Genomic DNA, 16,107 nt, shown 5'->3' with positions numbered 1-16,107 from the left:
TTGGACATAGAGTTTTGATCCATAGATCACCGCTAACTCTAACAGACAATAAAATAACATATAAATTTCAAAGACGACAGTTTCCCCTTGCAGTATGTTTCGCGATGACCATAAACAAAAGCCAAGGTCAGTCATTATCTAGGGTTGGTTTGTACTTAAAAGAACCCGTGTTCTCACATGGACAACTATACGTCGCCTTGTCAAGAGTTACAAGCAGAATTGGGCTAAAGATTTTGATTCTTTATAAACGAGGTAATCTGACCAATACAACCACGAATGTAGTGTACAAAGAAATTTTTTCTTATTTGTGAAGTATTTGCGTGAAGTCTCTTTTGTAGTTCCTGTAATTTTAATTCAAGTTGTAATTGTATTAATAATGTATGACAATTTTTTTGTTAATTATATATTCTTAATGTTTAAATTTTAACTTTTTATCAATTGCCCGTGTAATACACGGGTCTTAAACTAGTATATATATATATAGGGGATAGTTCAAGAGAGAAATGATATTATTGCAAAAAATGTAAGAAATGAATATGAACTACTAGTTTTGTTTTAAGTTTTAAATGATTAAAGCTAAATAAAGAAACTATTAATTATTCTCTTTCTTCAATTAATATAACTAATAAACCATAATACTTATTTATTTAATTAATATAACTAATTAAATTATTATAATTAGAAAATATTAAGAACTCATTTATTTTTATAACTTACTTTTTGTTTCTTGAATTTTTTATCCTACACAAGTATAATTTATTCATACGTTAAAATTTCTTTCTATCCAAAACTAATTTCTTACAACTCAATATATTAATATCCATCAACATATATTTACATTATGATGAATAATACCAAAAAACAATTTTACATGTGTTTGCATTAGATATCAACAAAAAACATACAACCTACACAAAAGCGTATAATTTAAACTTGTTCTAAGAATAAGACAACATATAACCTACACACGAAAAAAATTTAACCTACACACAAAATTCATCATCAATAAAATACACACGCACACGAAAACATATAACCTACACACGAAAATTTTATCTTACACAAATACAATTTATTCATACATTAATTTATTTTCAAAACCAGTTTCTTCAAATTCAACATATCAATATCCATCAAATACGTAGTTACATTGTGATGAATAATACAAAAAACTATCTTACACATGGTTGCATTAAATGTCAATAAAAAATATACAACCTACACAAAAACATATAACCTACACTTGTTCTAAGAATAAGAAAACATATAGCTTACATACGAAACACATATGACCTACGCATGTGTAGGGTATGTGTATCTTTGTGTAGTTTATATAATTGTTGATGTCGAATTAGATATGTAAGTTATATATGCTTTTTGTATGTTGTACGTTTTTATTGCTCAAAACAAGTGTAGGTTATATAACGTTGTGTATGTTGTATATTTATTGAACTTAAATACGTTGATATATGCTAATATATTGAGTGGAAATTATTTTTTTTAATATAAAGAAATAGTATTAGATGAATAAATTGTATTTATGTTGAATAAAATGAATAATGTGTAAGTAAAAAATAAAACTAAAGTAGTGTTTTTATCTTTTTAATTATTATAGTTAAATTAGTTAGATATATTAATTAGAGATATTTATTATGGTTATATTAGTTGTATTAATTGGAGATAGGGAGTGCATATATTGTTGCATTGACATGTTTTTTATTTATTTTTAAATAATTAAAACCTAAATAAATCTAATGGCTCATATTCATTTCTCTCATTTTTTGCAATAATTTGATTTCTTTCTTGAACTTAAACCTATATATATATATATATATATATATAGAAAAGAGTTCAAATAAAAAGAAGTTGTTTCCTAGAAATGGTAAGAACCAATAGAATTTTGACATTTGGCATTAAAACCTATGGTGAAAGAATAATTCTAGGAAACTATGTCGGTTATAATGGTAAAAGAGTAATTCTAGGGAACTATAACGGTTTTTGGCAATTTTAAATCTCAATCATTGATTGATATGATCCAATGGCTATGATTTATTCTTAGTCTTCCTAGGAAACTATTTCTTTTTATTATAACCCACCCCTATATATATATATATATATAATCGTATTATGTAATTATCAGTGTTTGCGTTCTCAATCATATCACGCGAACATCATAGTGGTTTTTTCTAACGACGACTTTCTTGTGTGTTAGGTCATCACATTTCAAATTTTGGAGAGCCTCGTCGCCCCACTTTGGCAGAGTATGTTGTTTTAATCGGGGCCACACTGGCTTTTAGAGTTTGGCTTGAGCGTTCCTGGGAAAACCATACCGCCAGCTGCCACTTGACACTCGTCATGTCACCACAAGAGCAGAACTCTCTGGCGTAACAAACGGCGAGACGAAAACCTGGGTAGACTCAGGGTTCGAATGACAACCTTTACACAACACCTAACTCAAATCCTTTGTAGTCGATATCTATCCAAAGTAACACAAACGGGAATCGAACTTCTATTTCACTAAATAAACATCAGCTCATTAATAAAAATTTTAAAACTTCAAAATAACTGTTTTCTAACACACCCAGGTTATACTCCCAAGAGATAGACATTTTTGGTACCGGTATCGAATTCGGTACCGATTTGGTACCAAATTTTAGTTTTCATTACGGGTACGGTTCGGTACAGTACCGATATTTCTCAAATTTGCACGAAATACCAGTATCGAACCGAACATTTCAGTACCGATATAAAAATTTGGGATTTTCAAGATCGGTACAAATCGGTACTGTACCATCCCGAGCTCATCTCTACTCCCAACTTACATTCTAACAACAACCTAACCCCTCATCTTTCTAAACTTACCAAACCACCCCCTCAAAACTTTAACACCACAAAACACCGTTTATTCCAACGTGTACGACAACCAACATCCACCCACTAACCTACGTCCACGTGTCACCTATAAACACGTGGGCCCACACCCAACCTCTTTAACCTCTCCCCACATAAAGCCTGTATATATTATCTCTGTCCAAGACATAAAAAAGTTACAAAACATCACAGCCACCGGAATCCTCATTTCCTCCGTCACCGGTAACCCAAAAACACACACCGTCCAAATTTTATACTTCAATTTTATACTTGTTACATTTTAGTTGACTTGTACCCGAATGCCCGTGCGTAAGTTTGTTACAACTAACTTTTATTCAAAAAAATAAAATGAGAAACTCATTTACCACCTGTTTTTTATTATTAATTGTTAATGTCACGATAATAAACTCGTTAAACCCGACACTAGATGACGATGTGTTGGGTTTAATAGTGTTTAAAGCAGACTTATTGGATCCATATGGTAAGTTATCTTCATGGAATGAAGATGATGACACCCCTTGTAATTGGACTGGTGTTAGGTGTAACCCAAGATCCAATAGAGTTGGTGAACTTGTGCTTGATGGGTTCGGGTTATCGGGTAAGATGGGCCGCGGGTTGATGCAGTTGAAGTTGTTGAGGAAGTTGTCTTTGGCTAGGAATAATATTAGTGGGAGTATTGGGGTTAATGTTGGTGAGTTTAGTAATCTTAGGGTTATTGATTTGAGTGAGAATGGGTTTACTGGAGTGATTCCGGATAGCTTTTTTGACGAATGTGGGTCGTCGTTAAGGTCGGTTTCGTTAGCTGGGAATAGGTTCTCGGGTCGGATTCCGGAGGGGTTGGTTTCCTGTTCGTCTCTTGGTGTTTTGAACTTTTCGTCGAATAGGTTTTCGGGTGTGTTGCCTTCGGGTGTCTGGTCTTTGAATGGACTTCGATTGTTTGATGTGTCGGATAATCTTTTGGAAGGTGAGATCCCGAAAGAAATTGAAGGTTTGTTTAATTTAAGAAACATTAATTTGAGTAGGAATAAGTTTACCGGCTCGGTTCCTGAAGAAATTGGAGCGTGTGCGTTGTTGAGGTCGGTTGATTTGAGTGAGAATTCGTTTACCGGAAGGTTGCCTACCGCGCTGCAGAAGCTTTCGTTATGTAATGAGTTAAATTTTCGCGGTAATTTGTTTACTGGTGAGGTAACCGAATGGATTGGAGAACTTGGAAGACTTGAAACCGTTGATTTTTCGAAGAATATGTTCTCTGGTGTGGTACCAGACGCGCTTGGTAATATTCGGTCGTTAAAAGTACTTGATATTTCCGATAATGGCTTCACCGGGAGCTTACCAGCATCCATTGTTAACTGCAAAAACATTCAGATACTGGATGCGAGTCGAAACTCGTTAACAGGGTTTATTCCTACTTGGGTGTTCCAGTTAGGGCTGCAAACCGTTCGGTTTGCAGAGAACAAGCTGACTGGAAGTGTTAATGATGCTGTTACTTCTGCCATCGATGTGTCATATCAGAATCTTCAAGTTCTTGATGTGTCACATAACGAGTTAACGGGTCAAATCCCGTCTGGTATTGAAAAATTTAGCAGCTTGAGATTGTTAAACATGTCTGGGAACTCGCTAACCGGTGAAATCCCGGAAACTGTTGGAAAGTTAAACGCTTTAACGAGTCTTGATTTGAGTGAAAACCGGTTAAATGGAAGCATTCCAAGCTCAATCGGAACATGTTCGTCTTTAACGTCTATGTAAGATTGTTAATCATGTTTCAAGTTTCAATCTTTATTTATTTTCTTGTTGTTTCTTGATCCGATTTACTCATTTTGCAGGATATTATTGTTCAACAATCTATCGGGTCAAGTTCCCGCAACAATGTCAAAACTTGCAGTTCTTGAATATGTAGATTTGTCATTTAATAAACTCAATGGAACCTTACCTAAACCCTTAGCAAACCTTGTGCATCTTAAAACATTTAATGTGTCACATAATCAACTTCAAGGTGAACTGCCTGCAGGTGCATTTTTTAACACCATATCACCATATTCTGTATCCAACAACCGCGCTCTCTGCGGTGCAGCCGTTAACAACAGCTGTGCAGCCGTCCTACCCAAACCGATTGTCCTAAACCCGAACTCAACCGGTTCAGACCCTGACTCGGTCCCTCAAACCATAACTCATAAAAAGATCCTTCTCAGCATTTCAGCTCTTATCGCCATCGGTGCGGCTGCAGTAATCGTTATCGGTATAATATTCATCACGGTTTTGAACATTCGGGTCCGGTCCACCATGTCCAGGTCAGCAGCCGGAGTAGCGTTATCTGCAGGCGACTTCAGTAGCTCGCATACCACCGACACGAATTCTGGCAAGCTCGTTATGTTTTCGGATGAGCCCGATTTCAGTACTGGCGCACACGCTTTGTTAAACAAGGATTGTGAGCTCGGTCGTGGAGGGTTTGGTGCGGTTTACCGGACTGTTCTTGGAGACGGTCGGTCTGTAGCGATTAAGAAGCTTACGGTCTCGAGTCTGGTAAAGTCTCAAGAAGATTTCGAATGCAAGGTTAAGAAACTGGGCAAGATTCATCACCCGAATTTGGTAGCTCTTGAAGGGTATTATTGGACTCCATCTTTGCAACTATTAATATATGAATATGTATCTGGTGGTAATCTATACAAGCATTTGCATGAAACTGAAGGCTCACTCACTTGGAATGAAAGGTTTAATATTATTATTGGCATAGCTAAAAGTTTATCTCATTTGCATAATCTTGGAATCATACATTACAATCTGAAGTCTAGTAACATATTAATCGACGGTTTGGGCGAGCCGAAGGTAGCAGATTTCGGGCTAGCTAGGCTTTTACCAATGCTGGATCGGTATGTTCTCAGCAGCAAAATACAAAGTGCACTCGGTTACATGGCGCCAGAGTTTGCGTGCAAGACGGTTAAAATAACAGAAAAATGTGATGTGTATGGGTTTGGTGTTTTGGTTCTAGAGATTGTGACCGGTAGACGGCCTGTGGAGTATATGGAAGACGACGTGGTGATACTTTGCGACATGGTTCGTGGCGCGTTAGAAGAAGGAAGAGTGGATGAATGTATCGATGAGCGGCTGCAAGGGAAGTTTGCGGCCGAGGAAGTGATTCCGGTAATGAAACTCGGGCTAATATGCACGTCGCAGGTGCCATCGAACCGGCCTGATATGACCGAGGTGATAAATATTTTGAGTCTTATCAAATGCCCGTCGACGGAAAGCCAAGAGGAATCGGATAATATTTAGGCATTGGTTTTCAAGGCCGTCTCCGAGATTTCTGGTGAAGATGAATCCGGTTAGTGTTTTGTATTTCAGGCGGAGAGAATATTCTTTTTGATTATTATTTTTGTCTGTAGTGTTAAGTTGCCGGATTCGTTTTCACCGGGTCCAATTCGGTTCGGGTTGACCCGTTATTATTAACTGAAAAAAACCTATCTTTCTTACTTTTGTTGTTATGTTTATTGTTTTAGTATTATTAGTATAGTAACTTTATTTTATCATTTAGAAAGAGTTGCGTAACTTGTTGCTTTTTTACCTTTTATTTTGACATAAACACTAATATTTGATCATATAATTATACAAATTATACAGTAATAATCAAGTTTTAGTAAAGAAGATCAGTGACAGCATAGAAGATTTAATTGTTTATATTTATTTTTTGGAAAAGTGAATAATTGTTAAACAATAAATTAAAGTAATGAGGTGGATGCTAATTTTGAGAGTGAAAACATTAAAAAATTAAAAAGAACAACTGAATTTTATTATTTTAAGATTAGAAGTCAAAAAAGTGAAATTGATGCAGAGGGGTCTAAGATTCCTGGCACCCACTTTGAAGCAAAATATGATCCAAGTGGGTTGTATAAAGTAATAAAGTGACCAACACATGATAAAACAAAGTGGAAACTCGAGTACATAAAAAGTTTTATTATTTTTTTCAAATCTATGTTTTTTCTAAATTGAATAGACATACCCATAATATTTAAGCCATAATATTTAAGTGAGCCATTTTAAAATATAATGTAAATCGTTCATATATTAATTTAGACATTTTAGAACTGACTTGTCTAGAAACACTATCAAGAAAGAAATCCGACATTATAAGAAAATTCTATTTAATCAGATTTCGATCTTAAGATCCCAAACCTTAACTATCAGCCAATGTCATTTTAAGTTAGTGTTTAAAAAAATTTATAATTAACAATTTATATATCATGCATTAAATATTAACAATATGTTTGGTTAATGGAAAAAAAACTAAAATAATAGTGTTTGCACTAGTATGGCAAATAAGTGGCATTATTATTATTATTATTATTATTATTATTATTATTATTAATCCATGTGAGAAGCTAGTTAAAATATACAATCCATCCAAGTTTAGTGAATAGTTATCTGTCATTTAATCTTTTTAGTTTTTATATTATACAACTTTAGTTTTGTCATATTTTACTTAACAGATTTAATTTCACCTGATCTTGTTTTGTATACTATTATTATTTCACTTGATCATTAAACAGTGCTTTAACTACACTTGCTATAACATGGCAAATAAAAACTAAAAACATTTTGTAAACTAACCAGTTAAAGCTCTTAAAATATAAACAAACGTTTATCGTTATTGAAATAATTAAACAAAATTTTAAAATCGATAAAAGTTTTATTAAACAATTTCATCATAATTCATAAAACTAATACAAAGTTTTAGCTTTGAAAGTATGCAAATGAATAGTATAATCAATGGCGAAACTTAGACATACACGTCGAGGGGGCCGGACTCAATATGTATAAAAAAATTCATAAACTAGAGGGGGTCATACTCAAAATTTCGGTTGGAAATGAGTAAATTTACACAATGTGTAAAAATTTTCGACCGAAATTTGGGATAAAATTACACTACCTAGCATAAAAACGGAGGGACCGGCCTCAAAATTTCGATCTGAAACAGGTAAATTTACACTACGTGACAAATTTTCGGCTGAAAATGGATAAATTTACACTACCGAGCATAAAAACGGAGGGTCGGGCTCAAAATTTCGGTCAGAAACAAGTAAATTTACACTGTATAAAAATATTCGGCCGAAAAAGAATAAATTTACCCTACTGAACGAAAAACAGAGCGAGCCGGGCTCAAAATTTTGGTTGGAAACGTATAAATTTATGCTATGTATACAAATTTTCGACCGAAAAATAATAAATTTACACCATCAAGCGAAAAACAGAGAGGGCCGGGCCACCCCTAGCCCCAACTAAACTACACCACTACACTTTAACAATGAAAACCCATATTTGAAAACTAATGAGTTATTTAAAAAAAAATTGAGTTATTTCAAAAAAAAAAAAAAATTTGTGATGAAAGTTGATTACTAAAAGTGAGGTATCAGAATCAGGTATGCAGGTCCCATTAATATTTTATCATCATTTATAATTGGAAGGTACATGGATGCAATGTCACATCATCAGCTTTTATGTCCATTAAATCCCAGTGAAACTACCACTACCAATTCTCTTATCAATTAGTTAGAGAAAAAAAAAGAAACAAGCATGCTAGTACTATTGTCGTTTACCCTATTAACAGTGGAGCCGAGTGTTCCATAGGTCCATACATACACTATACCCGTGAGGCGGTGTTCCGTTACTTCGTTCCTTGGTTGTGTTCATATCAGCGCTTGACATAAAGAAATCGCAACTGTGTAGTTTATGTGGTATACAGAAGAGGGGGCGGAGTTCTTTGTCATACCGCCTTGCCAACGAACGACCACCTCATTAGCGAGTTAATTAAGTCTAAAAACTAGTATAGATTAGTATGTTACATCTTTCATAATTCATGATAATATAAGTGCATTTGTAAGTTGTAACGCTTAATTAACTAAGTTCAAGATATTAAAACACATTTTAGTTAAAAACGATAAGTTCACATTAATTAAGTTGCTTTGACAGCTAACTGAGAAACATGTTAATATTATTTATTACTGATTATTTATTATTTTATCATTTCTATTCTTCTTTAGAAAGAATTTAACTATAAATATGAACTTTAGTCTTTTCCAATGTGGTGTAGTGGTAAGTAATTTGGGTTTTTTTTAATGGAGTCCTAAGTTCAAAACACACTAACAACACTTTGGATGGGACATGGGTGGCTCAATGAAGAAAGACGGGGATCTTTGTGATATCCAGTTCGATCCTGAGGGCGTCCGGGTTTTACCACAAGTGGGCCTTCGGTTGAATGGGTTTTCCCCGGAACTGGAGATAACTTGGAGGCGCTTAAGGGCTCCGTGTAGCTGGGTTGGGTCAGCTAGCAGTGACCTCTTGCCATTTGATCACTCCGTACATAGTACCTAGACAATTCTGATCGTTGAACGTTCAAAAAATAAATATGAACTTTAAAGACTAAAATGAACATTTGTATGACTGATAATGGTAAATTAAATATATATATATATATATATAACAATAACATTACAAAATATTATTCTTTGGGTTGTGAGGATTTGAATTTTAAATGGAGTAAATTGCATGTTTCCGCCATTAATGGCCATGGACATGATGGAGTCAACAATTAATTGCTCCAATGAACATGAGTGAAATACTCCAGCTTTTTTTGAAGTTTGTGGCTAGCTTTGCCCATGCAAACATGTCTAGGCTATGAAGTCAAAAGCTGACACTGATTTTGGTTGGTAAAATACATTTGTGTTCATTCTTTCATGTGTCAAAAATTGTGTTAGTCTAAAATTACCCCCCCCCCCCTACTATAGTATAAATATGTTCTGTTGATATAAAAACTAAATGAATTAGTTGATATCTAAGAAAATACATATAATTAATATCATCGGTTTGCATCGAATTTTCTTAAATAAAAAGATCTTTACAACGTAAAAATGATAATATAAGATGACTTCGAGCTAGATGACATGGCAAAAACAGTGAATCGAAAGTGGCCAAAAACATGGAGGGGTTTAGAGATGGAATGACGACGGAGCAGGTCTGGGACGAGGATCTATGCGTACAAGTATGCTCACTTATAAAAAAAATGGTTAAAATGTTGCGCTCTAGTCATTTTTGTAAAATCGTTAGGCGTTAGTCGGGCGGTGGGACAATGGCTAACGATTAATCGGGATTGGAAATGGGGATTAAATTTCTCAATTTTGACCGATTTTGGACAAACGGGGATTAATCGGCGACAAATCGTTGAGATGACGACTAACGATTAATCGAGAATTAATTAACGCCTAGCTAGTCGGGATTTTTACGACACTGGCTCTGGTAATCTAAAATTGTTTTGTAAATATTTTTCTCTATAAAGTACCAACTAGTTATCTTGTTACATGAATCAAAATCTAGTTGTTATAAAAAGAAACAAAAGCTGCATTTTATGGAATACATATATAAAAGGTACAAGAAAAGAATATAAAAATGCATGAAATGTGATGTAATGAAGAGAAAGTATGCAAAGAAAACATGATCTCTTCACCTTCATGCTTGCTTTTACTTTTTTTCTTTTATTGAAAGACAATTATGGACACCACCATTTTCTTTAACTTTTTTGTAGTGGAATCTGGATTGCTTTGTTCTTGGAAGGACAATTTTTATTTCATTACATAACCCCCCCCCCCCCCCCCCCTCATGATTATGGATACAACCAAAGACAGAGTATCCAAGGGTAATTATGGTATTCTTTATTCTCCAACCATTTTTGTTTATTTGTTTAACACAAACCTTACTTTCTGTCAATCATGAATTACTAGCAAGAAGTGTAATGATCTAATAGTTGAAGGGGATCATGTGAAAGATTGTGGTTGGTATTTAGCAGCACCAATTTTTTTTTGAACGACCAACTAAACGCCGGGTACTTCGTACGCGACCCCCAATGGTTAAAGGTAGCCCAAGCCGGCAACTAGTTCGGACGGACGGAGCCCCTAGCGGTCCACCTATTGAGGGATTCACCGGATAAAACCCGACCCCCACGCCCGCCAAATAGCACGACAGCGAGAAGCCGGTAAAACCGGGTGAGATCAGGACTCGAACCCTGGCAATTAAACATATAAGTTCAAATATGTCATATATTTATTTTTTATCTATTTGTTGACATAATTTTTGAGTCATGTTTAATAAATTTTTAAAAACTAACTATGATTAAGTTTATTTTACAAATTTACATCGTAGTATAGATAAAATAAACACATTTGCAATGATGTATTTAGATGCTTATAAAACAATATATATTCAAAGTTAGGCAATAAAAATAAAAATATATTTTAAATAAGAGCCTAAATATAACTTAAAACTTAAATGTTCACATCAACTGGGGTAAATGGTAATTCTAATGTGCCAATAGGTTAACACATAAGTAAGTCATATTAAAAAGTAGAATATAAATATTGCATGTTACAACCTTGTATAATAAATAGCTAAGTTATTGACCTGTGAACGTCACGGGTGAAAATATAGACAACACCAATGAAACTTTTGTTGAACCATCTTCCCACTCAACCGAAGCCCGATTAATGTCCTTAAAGTAAAAGCATTGTTTAATATACTCGATTGGTTCCGGTTCATGATTATCATGTTCAAACTTCGAACCATTTTGTTTAATAAGTGTATTCTCTTCTCAAGACAAGGATAATCATTTTTCATTGCAATCATATAATTGTGATTTAAACTTTTCACTAAACACAATACATCAACACTATTAAATCGCTCAATTATAGTGCGATCACTAAGAACAAAGACAAAACGACGTGATTTTGAAGTAATTTTGACGGATTTGGAATGAGTATTTGTGCCTATGAGAAATGGAGTCGCCGTATGTATTGATAAAAGTGTGGCACACTAAACTAACATTGATTTAATGAAAAATAATCGAATAATCAATAGTAAGTAAAATTAATAAATAAACAATATAAAAAAGTATAGATTTTTAATTTTTACATTCGATCGAAAATTAAAATATAAATACAAGTAACATATAACCCATTTAAATAACATATTAAGACATAATCTCAACACTTTGGTCACAAAAATTATGAAACTGAACACAACCTACTTTGTGTTGATACATAAAGACCTCAAGGAGTGTGAATAGGAGAAACAAAGTCATTATGACTCGATTGTCAATGTTCGAGAAGTCACCAAATAAGTTTAGGTGTGAAAAACTTATGCCATATACACATTTAAAAAGATATAAACATATACAAACTTAAAACTTAAACAACTAAAAACTTTATAAACAGATAAATGAAAATCTAAATGACATAGTAATAACATAACATAAGTTTCTTTATACACAAATTGAAAATAACACGTTGCTCATTTGTTAATGAAAGAAAAAGACGTTCAAATTCATCTGTCATAATCACCATATCATAAGATATCCCCTCGCTCATGAATCGATTGGTTGATGCCAATATAGACCCCTCAGGGAAAGACATGGTAGTAAAACTACGTAGAGTTGAATATTTCTAAGCATAAAATTTTAAATTTCAAGTAACACTATGTTCTAGAGTTGTGCCTCCATAAGTATCAAATCTGTAACGTGTAATAACAAGTTTAAAAAACATTATACATACAACAACAAAGTTACTTTCGTTTATATAAATTTTGTAAAAAAATTCTAAGTAATTTTGTAAAAATCAAGAAGACTGAATAATTTCATACCTTTATTTTCCTGATCTTTTTGTTGTTTGTAACATTGTAAACCACACATGAATAATATAGCATTAGTAGTTTCAATAACTATAATTACAAACGTAAATGAAAAGAACTATAATAATTCACAAATAAAATAGCAAAAAAATATATTTGTTGATACTTTTTTATAGGAAAAAAACACATAGAGAACTTGATATGCTCATTTAGTCTTACTTTATTACGAAGGAAAACTGCAGCAAACTGGATCTGTCATTTCTCTTGAGACTATTACAAAAGAACTATGTGTGCAAGTAAACTGAAATCGATTATTAATAGATAATTAAGCCTAATATATATATATATGTGTGTGTGTGTGTAGAAACATCAAAATAGTTAAAATATAGTGTAAAAACTTACGATCCACTCCAGTTTTATACGACCGGTTTTCGGCATAAACCGTAAACCAAACCGTTCACTACGGTTTGAAATTATTGAAACCAACCGACCAAAAATTAATAACAAAAACGACCATGAAACCAAACCAATGATCGGTTTAGGCGGTTTCTCGGTTTCATATCCATAATTGGACCGAATATTGAAGTATTTTGACCCGTAATCAAAATCGTAACTAAATCTTTGTCCATTTTACCTCTTCAGATGTATTATAGATGCTTAATTATGTTGCAAAAAAAGATTTTTGATTGGTTATTGAAAAATTAAGTTGATAAATAATAGTGAGCTAATATTTAAGGAACTTTGAATCTGCGATTGTTAAAACTCAGGATGTTAGTTGTGAAGATTGAATTAGTGACTGGCTTATATGAGTAGTGTTAAGGTGTTATTTTAGATAATTGTCACATATAATAGAAACATGTTAAATAATTATACTAAATATATAATGTTTTAAAAAATATTATCAATCAAAACAATGAAATTAATAAAAATGAAAAGTATTTTGAAAAGTAGATAGTCAAAATGTAATGGATATTGAAATATTTTGAATTTTTACTCTTAAATTAAATTCAAATTATGAGACAATTATGGTAAGAATTTAACGGTATGTTGATAGATTTGCACCAAGTGAAGGTTTTCGAACAATCAATGACTGATTCTCACCTAGCCAAACATTATGTTTCGGTATGCAAGCTTTCCTTACATATGCTTGCATCCTGTCACACTGTAACATTATTAATACGAGAAACAATGTTTATTATTAAATTTATAAAATAACGAACAAAAAAAATGTAGTAAAAACAATTGTATTTCTATAGAATAATACCATCTCATCTTGTAAAATCATTTCTTTGGACCAATCATCTTCGGTTTTATTGTTGTCCTTCAAACGCCATAGTCTGAGAATACGAACCTTCAGTACACAGTCGGTGTTGGAAACATCCAAATCCTTGAACATGGTAATCTTTGATGCCTCCATGTTGCTGTGTCAGAAATACTAAGATTAAAGCAAAGGTTAAAGATTGAATAAGTCATAAATATAATTTGAAGAAAATTTAAAAACCTTGAGAATCACACAAATATGAATGTTCAATAAGAAAATGAGAAATGTGAGATATTCAAGTATACGGGTTTGTAGTATTTATAGATGAACATATTCTGTTACAAAATTTGAATTGTTAGATTAAAAGGAAAGTCTAAATATAGTAAATTTAGAGAAAAAAATAGGGATTTAAAATATGTAAATGATAATTGATATTTACTTAATTTGGTAGTAATAACCGAATGTAATTAGGGATTGCTTAATTAATAACACAATAACAATAATAAGTCATAACTCATAACTTATAAATTATATTAGAATTCATCTTTACAAAATTAGACACATTAAGTTTATTTTAGAATCAGTTACATATTAATATTAAAAATTCAATATTTAACAAAAACCATAATTGCCAAAAATAAACATAGGAAACATATTGAATATGATCAATATGAATCAATTAAATAAAATGGGCGATTCATGTTTACAAAATTATACAAAGTAAGTTGAATTTGAATTCAATTTGAAATCCGTAAAAAAATTTTAACTTATAGTAATGATATAAATTAATAAAAATCAATTACTGTTAAGGAAATTTGGTAACAATTAAACATTAAACATTAAACAATTTAAAATACTAAGAAATACAATAATTTATTAGGAAACATATCAATTAACAATTACACATAACACATTCAAAAGATAAGATATACCATAATTTTTCTCTGTAAACAATTAGACATTAAACATTACATATTAAACATAGGAAACATATCAATTAACATAAACAATTAACAATTCAACATAATAACCTAAGAAAGTTAAATAATAACCTATGTTAATAATCTAAAATATATGTTATAAAAAATATTTACATTAAACATTAACAATTGCAGTCAATTAAACATTAAACCTAGTAAGCTAAGAATGTCAAATAATAACCTAGGTTAATATGTAAATAAAATACTAACCATAGATGTGAAGATAGTAACCTAAGAATGTAAAATACCAACCATCGATGTGAAGATCTGATTATCAATCGTCATGGATCTTCTGAAATCGTTTCCCGGAAAGAACCGATTATCAATCGTTATTATCAATTAACGGACGGTTCGTTTTAGCGTGGATGGCCCGATTTATAATCTGATATCCGGTGGCGAATTTATATGAAGAACCGAATGAAATCATTATCCGATTGATATCCAATAATGGCCGATTGAATGGAGGCTTTGGTTGATTAGGTTAAACGGTTTAATAGGAAAGAGAGAAAATTGGAGAAGAAAATAGAATTGACTTGAAGAAGAAAGAAAATAAAATTGGAAACCGGGTTTTAGGGATTGATGGTAACAATAAGTATGTTAATTAAGTCTTTTAAATATTATTATTTTTGATTTATTTTATTGGTAAGAAAAATAGGGAAGTGGATGCTATATTTGGAAAATAATGAAATCGTCCAATAGGAAGGGGGCATGTGGCGGCAAAGTAATTTGTTTTAATAGTATAGTAGGATTTGGAAGTAGCTTTGATGGTTTAACGAAATAGAAACAATGTTTTTAAGAAATACTTCAACCTTTATTCTATAAACACATTGTATTCTAGGGTTCCCCAAAATTCTGTTAATTAGTGAGATCATAAGTAAGGTACACTTTACGATACACGTGTATCACTCGGTGACTCGGTCAAGGGTTAAGCTAGGAAATTAGCGAAAGGTGGATTCAAATACGAGACATTTGCTACGTGTGCTAAAAATGTTTTAACTTACGACATGCACAAATTAAAGGTCTAAATTAAGAAAGGTTGACACAATAACTGTAAAAGGTGGCCGAAGAGAGCATGAGGTTTCCTTGTCGCATAGACATTAGTTAAGCTCTCACTCACCACTCACAGATAACGGGAGTGGTGTGCTGGTGAGTGAATATGAGTGTGGATACACAAATATACCTATATGTATGATGTATCATGTTTGAGATAATGTAATGTGTTCACTCACGTTTGTGACCCACTCATGACCTGCTCTAGTCTAGATGGGGATTTATGGTTTTTGTAATAAAGTGGATTTATGGTTTTTGTAATATAGTTTAATTATTTTTATA

General features: G+C 32.5%; 1 pseudogene across 1 annotated transcript; it reads left to right on the top strand.

The window, feature by feature from the left end:
* Positions 1-3,219: 3,219 nt before the first annotated feature.
* On the top strand, positions 3,220-6,381 carry LOC143617221 (putative LRR receptor-like serine/threonine-protein kinase IRK pseudogene; annotated as a pseudogene). The gene is made up of 2 exons (XR_013150793.1): positions 3,220-4,613; positions 4,695-6,381. The product of XR_013150793.1 is annotated as a putative LRR receptor-like serine/threonine-protein kinase IRK pseudogene (transcript).
* Positions 6,382-16,107: the final 9,726 nt, after the last annotated feature.

This window comes from Bidens hawaiensis, unplaced genomic scaffold, assembly GCF_021521415.1.
Source record: "Bidens hawaiensis isolate Kalapana, Puna unplaced genomic scaffold, B.hawaiensis_p1.1 tig00053139_1, whole genome shotgun sequence".
Classification (NCBI taxonomy): domain Eukaryota; kingdom Viridiplantae; phylum Streptophyta; class Magnoliopsida; order Asterales; family Asteraceae; genus Bidens; species Bidens hawaiensis.
Note: the sequence above shows the minus strand (reverse complement) of the source record. Positions and strands in the feature narration are given on the sequence as shown.